The sequence below is a fragment of the Conger conger genome, chromosome 14 (genome assembly GCF_963514075.1).
Source record: "Conger conger chromosome 14, fConCon1.1, whole genome shotgun sequence".
Lineage (NCBI taxonomy): Eukaryota > Metazoa > Chordata > Actinopteri > Anguilliformes > Congridae > Conger > Conger conger.
The window spans coordinates 16,100,072-16,112,815 of NC_083773.1; positions in this window are offsets into that span (position 1 = coordinate 16,100,072).

Sequence of the window (12,744 nt, forward strand, 5' to 3'; positions counted from 1 at the left end):
AATGCTATTCTCAAACTATATTTAATTTGAATTTTGGTTAAATTGTCACTATGGCTATTGCAGCTATTAGCTTCCTGCCTTTGGGGTAGAGGCTAGTTTTAAATTTGAAATCGAGTTTGGTTTTCGTGATAGGCTAGCTGATACTGTGTATAAATTAATAAACGATGGAAAATGGAAATATCGCATATGTACCACTTGCTTAACAAATTAGATTCAGTCCATTCAGCGAGGCTTTTGACAGCAAGAAGCCCTTCACCCTACCACAACAACCGCATACTCTCATTGCACCCCATTTTTCTCTCAAACACACAACTTTTTAAAACATGCAAAGCCCCACTAAATCTCCTGCACGAGACCATTGCTTGTGCGCCCCTGCTGCAGCCGGGCAGGTGCAAGAGCGATTGTGTTGCTGTGTCTTGACACTGTCCACAATGTCCATAAAACAGAGAAAGTGAAAGAAAGGACATGCAACCTGTGACAGAATTGACTCTGAAACTCAAAGCTTTCGTTGTAACAATAAGTAGAAACTTTAAAATCTGTGTATCCAAATCTCAGTCTGATGGCATATAGAGAACGTGTTTTGCAAATTGTAGACTATCCTTAAGTCTTGATCATTAGACTATATCGTAATGGCCCATAGGTAGCCAACCGTGAATGATTATGTTATATTGATAGCCTATGCCGACTTGAATAACAAGAGCGTGTTTAAAAAATAAGTAGCTTCAGGATTTATTGAATTAATCGTAGTTTATATTAATATGACTTTTTAGTTCGTTTTTACAGTAGCTATATAGCACTAGGCTAAATTATCTATTGTAATTTGTAGAAAAGTTCAAACTCGTCTTCACGCATTGTTTGTGGTGATATAGCGCCAAACTTTAGGCAATTTAAAATAAGTGAATAGCTACATGGAGTTTCTTTTCTTTTTTTTCAACAGTATTCTTCGATCATATCTATGGTCATGGACTTGTGATGCCCAGCATAACATGACAAACATTTGTCTAAATTCGTTACTCAAAGTTAAAAGAAAGCGCATTTCAGTTAGGCTATGGCCTAGCATACTTAATCAAAGCCACAGTTCGTATTGTGAAATGTATTGTGCATTTAGCGGACTAGAGCTGTCGTTTGAACTCTGGGTTTGAATCATTGGTAATAGGCTACACTGTTGTTTTGAGCTTGCCTTTTTACTTCAATTGTTGGAGTGTAAAATCCAGATGTAGCGTGACCGTAAATGTAATACAGAACGCGTAAGACGTGAAATGGTGAGCAGAGGTCGCTCTGGCCAAGGGCGACTGCAAAGTAAATAAATAATGTAATTTAATAAGGTGTCAAATACTTAAGGCGTTGGACATATGGACCGAATCAATTGAAGCCTCGTGGTGCATAATCAGATTGAAAAACGCAGCGAAATGTTGTGTTAAACAGGCAGAAAATAAAGCGAAGTGTCTCGCCATCTTAAGTCCTGGCGGCTCTGTGGACCCAGTGCTGTATTATAATATAGGCCAATTTACAAATACAAATTGTTTAAAGAATATTAATTGTTCAAAAACATTTGTTCTACGCATTTTTGACAAGGACTAGGTAGACAAGTTGATGTGGCTATGTGTTGTTTTTTACTTTTTATGTTTGGAGCAGCTGCGTTACATCCACTCGGTCCTTCAACTGCTTTGCTGAAATTTTATATCTGCATCACAAGTGCATACGCATGCTGGACTGCTTATCAGTACCATATTTCAATCAGCGCGTGACAGCACGTTAAAATGGCTATTCACCTTGCTGTGCCCCATATATTGCTTTTTTCACATCCTCTTCTTCTTTTCGGCCTCTAGACTCCAAGGGGGATGGGAGGTCAGTCAAAGGTTGCCACGATATTTGGTACAACGTGTCAGCAATCTCTGAGGTGTTTCTTAAATGGTAAAAGGCTGCACAGAGTGCATACAATGTTGCTCGGTCATAATTCGTACTCTTGTCTTTATTTACATCATTACAATATATTTACAACTTCCACTTGTCATTATGCTCCTCTTGAATCTTTTGTGTTGGCCTCCTGTCAACTGTCTACATGAATTGAACCAGGTTTTTTTTGTCTATACCATGGTTACTGATGGTTTCTATTGTCATTTTACAGTGTTTTTTCATTATTGTTTCGCTAATACAAACTTGTTTGTGTATTTTGCGTAGATAACTTATAATTGAAGTGAACATTTGAAGGCAATACGAATTAGAAGAAGCTGGAATCAGTTTTGGTGTTTGTTAGTGGTGTTCAGCTTACGTGAGCTGGCACCAGAGAACAGCGCGCTCTTGATGTGCGCGGGATAAAGCCTTATCTTTACCGAACATCCACTTCTATCTGGAGCCCGCAGTATGAAATACTTTTAATTTGTCACGTTAGCAAGACACACGCATGCACGCACAAACACACACACACACACACACACACACACACACACACGCACATATGCAGCAGTGTCTCGGGTGGAGATGCATATCTGATACAAGCCTGGTTTGCAAAGAGAAAATTCTGAAAATGTCCTCTTTCATTTGTTTTTACAGGCACGATTATTTTAAAATGATAGGCCTATGTCTGATAATATGCCATTGTTACGATGATAAATCAAATAAAATGAACTCTAATTAAATAATTCTTCGTCTAACATCTTTTTTATTGCTGAATATATCTAGTATATGTTGCAGTGGTCGAATTAGTGCATTTGTTTTGGCTTATATTATTTAAGCTCTTAAGGCAGATATTAAAGTAAATTCCGTTTTAGTGCTTATTGTGTGTACGTGGGCGTGTGTGTGTGGCGTGTATAAAAAAATATGCTCATCTGAAACCAGGATCCTCCTTCTTTTGATTATTACCATCGAGGGGTAATTTTTCATCGGTGGTAGCTAATCTTTGTTCTTTGTGGAGATAATAAATAGCCTAATCGTTATCAGCAAGCTGCTGGAGGTGTCGGGAGACTGGGGCGGATCGGAGCTGGAAATAGGCTCCAAAGTGCTGCTGAATAAATGGTGTTTCTTATCTCTCACTCCCAGATTATCACCGCCTTTTCAAACTCACACAACAAATACACTGGATGCATCTAATGCATCATTTACTGGAGAAGATCTCGCAGCTTGATAGAGACAGATAGGGGATGGGACAGAGAAATATTTACACGTTTAAAGCGTGCTGTCATGTATAAGCCAATAAGCAGTATGGGCTACATTTGTGAATGTACACTGGCTGTAGGCTACAGTTACATAAGCCTATACGGCACCGATTTGTGTATATTTGTGCAATTGTCATATGGACACGCCGTTTGTATTAGCCTATTTCATCTGCGAAATTCGTTAAATGAAACTATTTGTTCCTATATAATTGCATTAAGCATTCCGCCCATTGATTCTGAATCGGAATATGTTTATTTAAAATGTAAATATAAATAACATTCAAATATCTTGTTTGATTGTCCAGAAGCACCACTTAATGAGCTTATTGTCTGTGGAAGCCAATGTATCTTATAATGTTTTAAAATGATAAAACTCCATGTAACCTGCATATGCGATTCATATTATTTTACTTATATTTTTAACATTTTGGAATTGACATTTGTAAAAAAAAAAAAAACAGTCTACAAGAATAAATATAGGTTACTAATAACTAAATTAGAACAAGTCCGCAATATTGGCCACATTGCCTCCGACCAACTAAACAAGTCTACATGTGCCTGAAATTATATCCTGTATATAGGCGCTGTGTGAACCATTCGATGGATAATGTGGTCTTTCTAACTTTTGTCACATCAAAGTTCGTCATGCCAGAATGCCAATTCCAGAGTAGCCTTTATGTAGATGCATTTAGCTATAGGGTTGGAGACTATAATATCTTCTGTATATTTATAAAGCTCCACACAATGTGCTCAGGCAATTCAAAATCATATACAACATCATGTTTTCTGAAGGAACACTGGCAAACAATAAAATTATGTTTAGTCATATTCCACATTTTAAACTGTGTTCTATTCCCCAAAACTTTTTGGTTGACTGAAGCACAGGCCCCAACTTAAGAGCTAAAGAAAGAATTTGTTTGCATTGCATAACACTTTTGTAAGCACTGCATCACCTTTCACAAATAACTTTCACCAAGGGACATATACTGTCAAGGGTGCAGTCTTCCACTTTCTTGATAGCTGTCACACATGAGAAAGAAGCTTAAAAGTCCAGTCTCAAATAGTTATTGCTCCGTTTTGGCAACAAGGAACACATGTTACTCTTCAATGAATTAAATTAGGTTCAGAATCTCATGGAGGGGGTGGCACGGATGGCGCAGTGAGTAGCACTGCCGCCCCACAGCAAGGAGGCCCTGGGTTCGAATCCCCGTCGGCCGGGGCCTCTCGGTGTGGAGCCTGCATGTTCTCCCCATGGCCCTGTGGCTTCCTCCGGGCACTCCGGCTTCCTCCCACAGTCCAAAGACATGCAGGTTAGGCTGATTGGAGAGTCTAAATTGCCCATAGGTTTGAGTGAATGGTGTATGCGCCCTGTGATGGACTGGCGACCTGTTCAGGGTGTACTCCTTGCTGGGATAGGCTCCAGCCCCCCTGAGATAAGCGGGTTAGGATAATGAATTAATGAATGAATGATCTCATGGAGGAGATACTAATGAGGACAAGTAATTTTAAGGGCACTGGAGTATTTGGGTTGAAACAAAAAGGGGAATTAAGCTAAACTGAAGAAGCTATTCAGCTGTGCATTTGTTTTGTGGAAATATACAAATGTATCTGGTTTTATGTGTTTAAATGGCTTCAGACTTGCCGTCACCATAAGTCATGCACATCACATCTTTTTAATGTCTAAATTGGAGAATAAATCCCAATCTTTGTTTGATTTGTTGTGTGTAGTTATGGTCCATGAAGTGCCAAATATCACTTATTAGGCCTACTTTCATTGGCCCTTATATCTCAATAGCTATTTTTAAGAAATCTGATAGTAAAACACATAGTTTTAGACCGTGCAGTTTGTAGACATTTAAAATATTCTCAGCATGTTTATTAGAACGTACAGTCAATATATAATTACACTTAAAATTAGGAAGTGTAGCCTATAACACACTATGTGGAAATTAATAAAACTGAAGCGAAATAAATAAATAAATAAATACTTTTGCTCTAATATCAATGATAAAATAATCATGATAGTGTGTTAGGTGTCATGTGTAGCTTTGTAACTGCACAAGTGCACATGCGGCCAATAATTATGCTGCTAATTTGTAACGAGTGTAATTAGCAGTTGTAATGAGCTGGAAGGTGGGTTCAGCAAGAGGATTGGGAGTAGCGCCATGCGCCGATGTCACAATTCGGTTCTTTCTCCAGACTGCGGCTGCTAAGGTGCGCTGGACGACTTGAAAGATGCACGATTCGGCACGTCCGCAGGCTGAATCGCCGGTCACAGCGACTTAAATCCGCAAATATGAACAGATTTTAAGCGGTTTTAAAATCAGTGTGTTGGGGAATTGATTTTAAATAAGATGACACAACGTTTCTAGCTATATGATGTATTTCCATGAGTTTATTTGTGATTATTTACATGGGGTTGCTGTTATTATTATTATCGTTATTTTTGTTATTTTTAATATTATTTCATCGTCCATTTTAATTTTAAAAAGTTGAACGTTTCGAGTCGAAATTTAGCTATGTTTGGGGGGGAGGGGTGAGATTTGTTGCGAAGATAATGGCACATTATTTAGTAAATACTCACGAATAGGCTTATTTCACATGGCTCAAGCATAAACTTGAGTGTACCGATAAAATATAATTTCAAATCATATAGCCTACAACAGTGCATCATTCCTTATGGGGCATGAAATATTTGTATTTGTTCGTTTAAATGTAGTTGGGCACCTTAGTGTGGAGACCAGGCTTGGTGTGACAAATGACAGCAAATGGAAAGAACATGACTGAATTTTGCATCTGAAGAACCTACTCTTGGTAGGGTAACCTAGGTGTAATGAAATTCCAAACGTAAATGTAGCTATAATTATATAACACAGTTATACAGTTTGTATTGAAATATGCAGAACTAGGCCTACTCAAGATTCGTTCGGGCTTTCGGATCTTTAAAACGACAACAATGTTCGTATGCTACAATTTCAAAGTCGTAGCCTAGTAGTCGCTTATGTAGTACTGTTCTTAGCAGTAGTATAGCAGGAGTGTTTATTATTTGGATTGGTCTGTCCGTCTTTATTAGGCCTATCCTACATTGTGTGTGTGTGTGTGTGTGCGTGCGTGCGTGCGTGCATGCGTGTAGATAGACATAGGCTACACCCTAAATTCATTAGGCTATTTAAATTCTGTATTTTCATCCCTGGGTTCACTCAACTCATCTAAAACTTTTTATTCTTCATTCTTTCATTCCAGTTTATTACGCCGAGAACCATGTAGGCCTTCCAGTGCCAAAATGTTCTATACTGGTAACTTGATCATTTCTATTGAATCCTTATCTGATCGTTATCTTGTTTCGATGCTGGAAAAGCATACGACCGTATGATTTGTAATGCACTGAAGATATAAACGTAATTCGACCCTACAGACGTATTCATGAAATACAAACAGAGGGGACAAGAGATTATAGCAACATTATAGCAACATTTCTCTTTCTAGGCTACAACTTCATACTTCGGTATCCAGGAATAAGGAAAAGGACAGTAGGCCTATGTGTGGAGGAGAAAGCCTTTCATTTATTATTGAGAGAAGAACATTATGTATTAACAACTCCGTCTGTCACTTACGACAAAGCTGTATTTTCCAATATACACAAACTCAACGTTTAATAAAGTATCTTCACCGGCCCAGTGCTCAGATGGTCTCCCAGGCAACTCAGATAACGGAGCAGCAGTTTTCCATATCTCCACCAGAGCCAATTCTAAACCGAGATTGGCTCTTTTTCCAGAAAGGTCAAAAGCAGCCACGAAAGATGATGTTTTCACTCATTTAGTGAATGTGCGCGCAAGAATAAATGTGCACTTCCTTGAGTAGGTCTAATTCCGTTTCGTTTTCTGTATTTATAAATATATCTAATGCTCTTTTCTTTACCATTGTGAATAGGTATAGCAGGATCCGCAAAGAGGTCTGCAGCCTGACGGGTGATGTAAAGTATAGACGGTGATAGCCATGGAATGTGTTATTATTTGATTCCATTGGCAGAAAGAAATATATAATTATCAACTACATACGGTCTGCGAATTCATTTGCGGAATGGACCTAGAGCTGTGCACTGCCAAGTTTGTTAACGGACAGGGACACCTAGTGGGAAGCCGATGAAAATCAACTTGTGAGTGCATTAGAACTGAGACGTTTTATGTATAATTAAAATGGGATGTACTCAGCCATACACAATAAAATGACTATTGCGTATATTTCACTCCAAGGGAATATTGGAACATTATTCCTCTTGGAATAATATAAGTTTCATTGGAGTTAAATTGTCACTGAACGTTTTATCGAGTTTAAATTAAGAGGATTTAAATGTCTGGGTGTTTGGACGTGTTTGTATTATTTTTTAACAGCTGCAGAGCATAGTTTGGGTAGTTTGTGTGCTATTGTAGTTTTCTACAAGTAGTGAGTGTGCATGTGTGTTTGTAAGTACAGGATCTGCATGTGTTTGTGCATTTGTGCATGTGTGTGTGCATGAGTGTGCATATGTTACAAATACTCTATGAGACACTGTTGGAATGTTCCAGTCAGGACTCCCTGCAGCTGGACAGGAAGTGTGTGGAGTCCTGACAGGAAGTGTGTGCCAGCAGGGCAACTGCAGGGTGGGGAGAAATAGAGTGCCTTCCTGTCAGTGAGTGCTTCCGACTTGCCCTCTCTCTTGTTTCTCTATCTGTCCCTCTATCCATCTCTCCCCACCCTCTGGTTATCCATCCCTCCCTCTGTTTGCACAGGGGAGGTGGGGAGTGCGACAGCGGAAAGAGATATTTGATATATGAATATACTCGCAGTGATCACTTTATTAGGTAGACGTATACACCAGCTTGTTAATACAAATATTTAATCAGCCAATCATGTGACAACTAAATGCATAAAAGCATGCAGAAATGTGATCGAAGTGACTGTGATCGTGGAATGATTATTGGTGCAGGACAGGGTAGTTTGAGTGTCTCATAAACTGGTGATCTCCTGTGATTTTCATGCACAACAGTCTCTAGAGCAGGGGTGCACTGCATGGGCTGCTCCGCTTCAGGATTTTGTGCCAACTTCTGCTCTTAATTATTTAACTAGCTAAATAATATTTTGATTAGACATTTGTATTTGCACCAGCTACAGCTGCAGACTGCTATCCTAAAGATCTTACTGTGCTCAAGTGGAGGAGTGAACCAGCACAATTTCTGGAGCTTTCTGAGAAATACATTAAGGGAATTGGTTGGAACAAAAACAAGCTCGCAGACAGGCCCTCCAGGGCCGGAGTTGTGCACCCCTGCTCTAGAGTTTGCAGAGAATGGTGCGAAAAAACAAAAATCATCCAGTGAGCAGCAGTTCTGCAGGCAGAAATGCGTTATTAATGAGAGAGGTCAGAGGAGAAGGGTCAGACTGGTCAAAGCTGACAGGAAGGTGACAGAATGATATTTTATGACAGTATGTTTAAGTAGATAGGCTACAGCAGATGAAAAAATAAGTCTAATAAATACTTAATAAAGTGCTAAGTGAGTGTACATTACATGGTTATAGGGACACTTCAGCCAAAAATGCAGTTAGAGTACTTCTCTTTAAAAATAGAGTATAATTCCACAGTTACTGGTGAATATCAACAGAGCTCAAAAAAGTACATTTTAATCAATAATAATTACTCTACTGCTGAAACTTGCCAAATGTGTCTGTTCAAGCAGAAGTTTCTGCCGAAGCACACCAGTATTCTGGGGCAAAGTGTCGATTGTTTTGATCAGTGATTTAGCCAGCTGTTTGCTGTGCTTGGCTTGCATATCAAAACATAAAAAGTGTACATGTTAGCCAGCTGTAAACTTTAGTTAGCAAAACACATGTACACGTGTTACCCCAGAATATTTGTGTGGGTCGGTCTAAACATTTCCCTGAACAGTTGGCGAGTTGCTGCAGTAGAAGAAATAGTTCTTGATTAAATGTGCATACAACTGGAAGGAAGATGTCCATTATATTACAGTGAACTGCATTTAAAAAACATTGTGAAATCTAGAAGGAAGTTAGGTGTTCCAAAAAATAAGTTCCCAATATGTTTTTTTCAGTGCTAGACAGAATTAGATAGCATATAACCTTACACTGCAAGTCTTTGAATATGGTAGTTGCATGAGTTTTTAGGAATTAATTCTGTCGATACTGAACAATGTTCTGGGAGGTGGTATATTTATTTATCGTTGTCTAGCCTTCTGCTGGACTTCAGTACTTCTCTCTTCTCTCACATGCACAGTCTGCTTGTGCATGTGCCTCTGTTGTGACCACCAAGGCATGGTTACCATAGCAAAGACAGTGTGCTTTGGGTTAGGATTCATTTTTTTTCCATCCAAAGGGCTTGAATGCCGGGCAGCCACAGGAGCAAATAGTTGTGCGCAGGAAGCAGGTGTGACAAGCGAGTGTTTCCTGCCTATGTGATGGCCATTTGATTTTCTGCACGGCCCACAAACACAGCTGGACTCTGAATGCAGCTGCGGAATGGGCACAAGATGCCAGGGAAGCGTTAGGGTATAGCAGGGACGGAGGGAATAAAATTCAATATGAAGACACAAAGATTGTCAAAGTCCAGATGGTTTATTTATTTTATTTTAAATTTATGATGGAAACTTGTTTGCTTTTGACAGTACATCTGTCATGAGAGAGAGAGGTGGCAGAGAGCAAGGGGCTTTGTGTATATGCAATATTCCGAGATGAATAAGCTGTCATAATATGGTGCAACACTCCCCAAAACACTTTTTGACAAACTAAAAACTCGAAATATGTGAGTTTTATGTGTATGTGTGTGCATTGTCTTTCGGTTTGTCTGAGTGCATGCGAGTGTACTTGCTTTTCTCCAAGGTGAAACTGTGTGGGTGGTACCTATGATGTCGTGGTAATTTATGAGCTTTCCAAGGCTGATAGTGCAGGATATTGTTCACTGACAGATACTGGTCTCTTAGAATACTTGGGGGGCATAATCAATCACCACTCTGTCAGTTTGCCCCTGCCAGACACTGTAGCACCCTCTAACTGATGCAAACACATATGTACTCAGGTGGTAAATGACACAGATTTCAAAGGTTCGTTTTTTGTCCCCATGTTTATTTAAGCAAAACATACAGTTTTTAACAGCAGTCACCTAAAATATGATCATTTTTAATTGGGAGTTAGCCCACCAGCTATACAGCGTTAACAAATTATATATACACTGTGCTTAAAGAAGTTTAGTACGCTTGAAACTTCTATATGTGCCTGTTGCTGCTTCTTTGAGACATTTTTGTGCCCATCCATAATGTGAAATTGACAATAAAAAAGGACAATATTCTTAATGAAAAAATATACTACACAAACAAATGTTCAAGTTAACTATAACATTTCTAACCATATGATGCAAGTATCTTACTAAGGTCTTGGGCCACCACAAGCCTCCAGAACAGCTTCAGTGCGCCTTGGCATAGATTCTACAAGTCTCTGGAACTTTACTAGAGGGATGGAACACCGTTCTTCAAAAGGTATTCCCTCATTTGGTGTTTTGCGGGTGGTGGTGGAGAGCACTGTCTAACAGGTCAGTCCAAAATCTCCCATAAGTGGACCTCAACCATGCCAGGAAAATGTCCACCACAATATAACAGAACCATCGGACCACCTTACTGCAGAGGTCAAGCATTGTACTGTTCTCTTGGTATATGCAACACATGCTCTCACAAGAGTCATACTCTGTTTATAAATGCAGTGTTTCTGTCATTTGTGCCAGTACTGTAGATTAACATAGAAAATACAGTGATGTCATGGCTGTCTCTCTGCACCTGTGTCCACCTCCACCTCAGCAACACTTTATTGCTGTTTCTTCTCTCTTTTTTTTAGCCAAATATGAATTCCCAGTACCACTGCTATAGTATACATTTAATAGATGTAATGGTAGCAGCTCACTGTTGTTAAATAAAGACAGAGGACACTTTACCATGATTTGGACCCCAACACCTCAACAACCCCCGTCCTTGGCCAGAGAGAGGGAGTTTCAGCCTCGCCACATGGCACCCGGCCCCTCCCACAGGCCCCAGCTCAGCGTACAGTCCTCGCCACATCAGGATACACGTCTGTTCATGTATTCCGGTTTAAACGGAATTTTGCCCAGATCAGGATGACTGCAGACCCTGGTATCATTACAGCGGTTACTTCTCGTATATCATTGTGCTTTAGCAACCAGGGAGGGACAGCCTGTACTAACTGCTGCTGCCTCCCTGTCACCCACACCACCGCCTCTTCCGCTCCATCTTGCCACTTCTTCTGCAGTCTTGAGTGTGCTCCAGTTGTGTCAGAAACAGCCTAGAATACCTCAGGTAATGGATGGAGGCTGGAGATGGGCAGGACAAGGCTGGGCTGTTAAAGAACATACATGTCAATCAAGGCAGAAGGTCAAATTGTGACAATGTACAGTTACAGCCAAACATACCCAATCCAAGTGACCCCCCTTACCAGCCTTCTGCTGCAGTCAAGTGCACCAACCCATGATGTAATGCATTACCAAGCATTGAGTCCCTGCAATACTCCACAAACTAAAACAGTCAAATGAAACAGGAACTTTTCTTTAGAATTTTTTAGGGGTCACTAACCATACCGCTCAACAGAACACGTTAATTTTAGGGGGGCGTGATGTTTTCTGATAGTTGGAGGAGGGGGTCTACGTCCACGTCTATTACCACTTATTTTCTCATAATGTTTGAATGGAAGTTACGGTTTTCAAGGAATTAATAAATTACAATTTACCAGTCATAGGAAAGATCAAAAATGATTTACAGAAATGGGCAAATTCTTTGTTTGCCTGTCAGTTGTTGTCAGGGTCAGGTTCAAAGTCCTGACTCTGGCCTACACTGCAGCCAACAGGACAGCTCCTTCCTCCCTACAGGACATAATTCAGCCCTACACGCCAGCTCAGCCACTCCTGCCACCAATGCAAATGGTTCTCGCTTCTGACCATGGAGCCTCTCCACCCTAGTTCCCCCAGTGGAGGAACAACTGTTCCTCTACGAACCACTCGGACACTGCCCATTCTAGAACCATAGTCACAGATTTAGGAAGATAGGGTGCAAATCACTGCTACCCGCTGATTTGCCATTAATAGAGAGAACTAGCTTCTATCCTATGCTACAATTTGGTGGTTCTCACAGTTAAGCTCTTGGTGTAAAATGTGTCAATACTAAGGGATGAAAGGATCATTTTCCTGTCTTATGCAATCCCCATTTCCCTCGGTCATGCACAGACAGTAGTGATAAGTAGCAATGATTAACAAATTATTTTTTTGATGGACCAGTATTGAAATCATACTCCCATTTGAGGAGTATGGTTTAAAACAAAAACAAATTTGAACAATTAACTGTCCCTCAATATAGAATGAAAGTGAAGATTATTTTGCCTGAATAATTGCTGAAAACAAAGATATTATTTTGTATGGGACAATTGGCAACTGGGAGAAGATTTTAATCAATCCAGAAGGTATTCTTGGGAACTAGAACATGGAACTACCTGTACAAGCGCAGATGAATGGAAAATGATTTAACTGAATGCAAAAGATAAGTTGCTC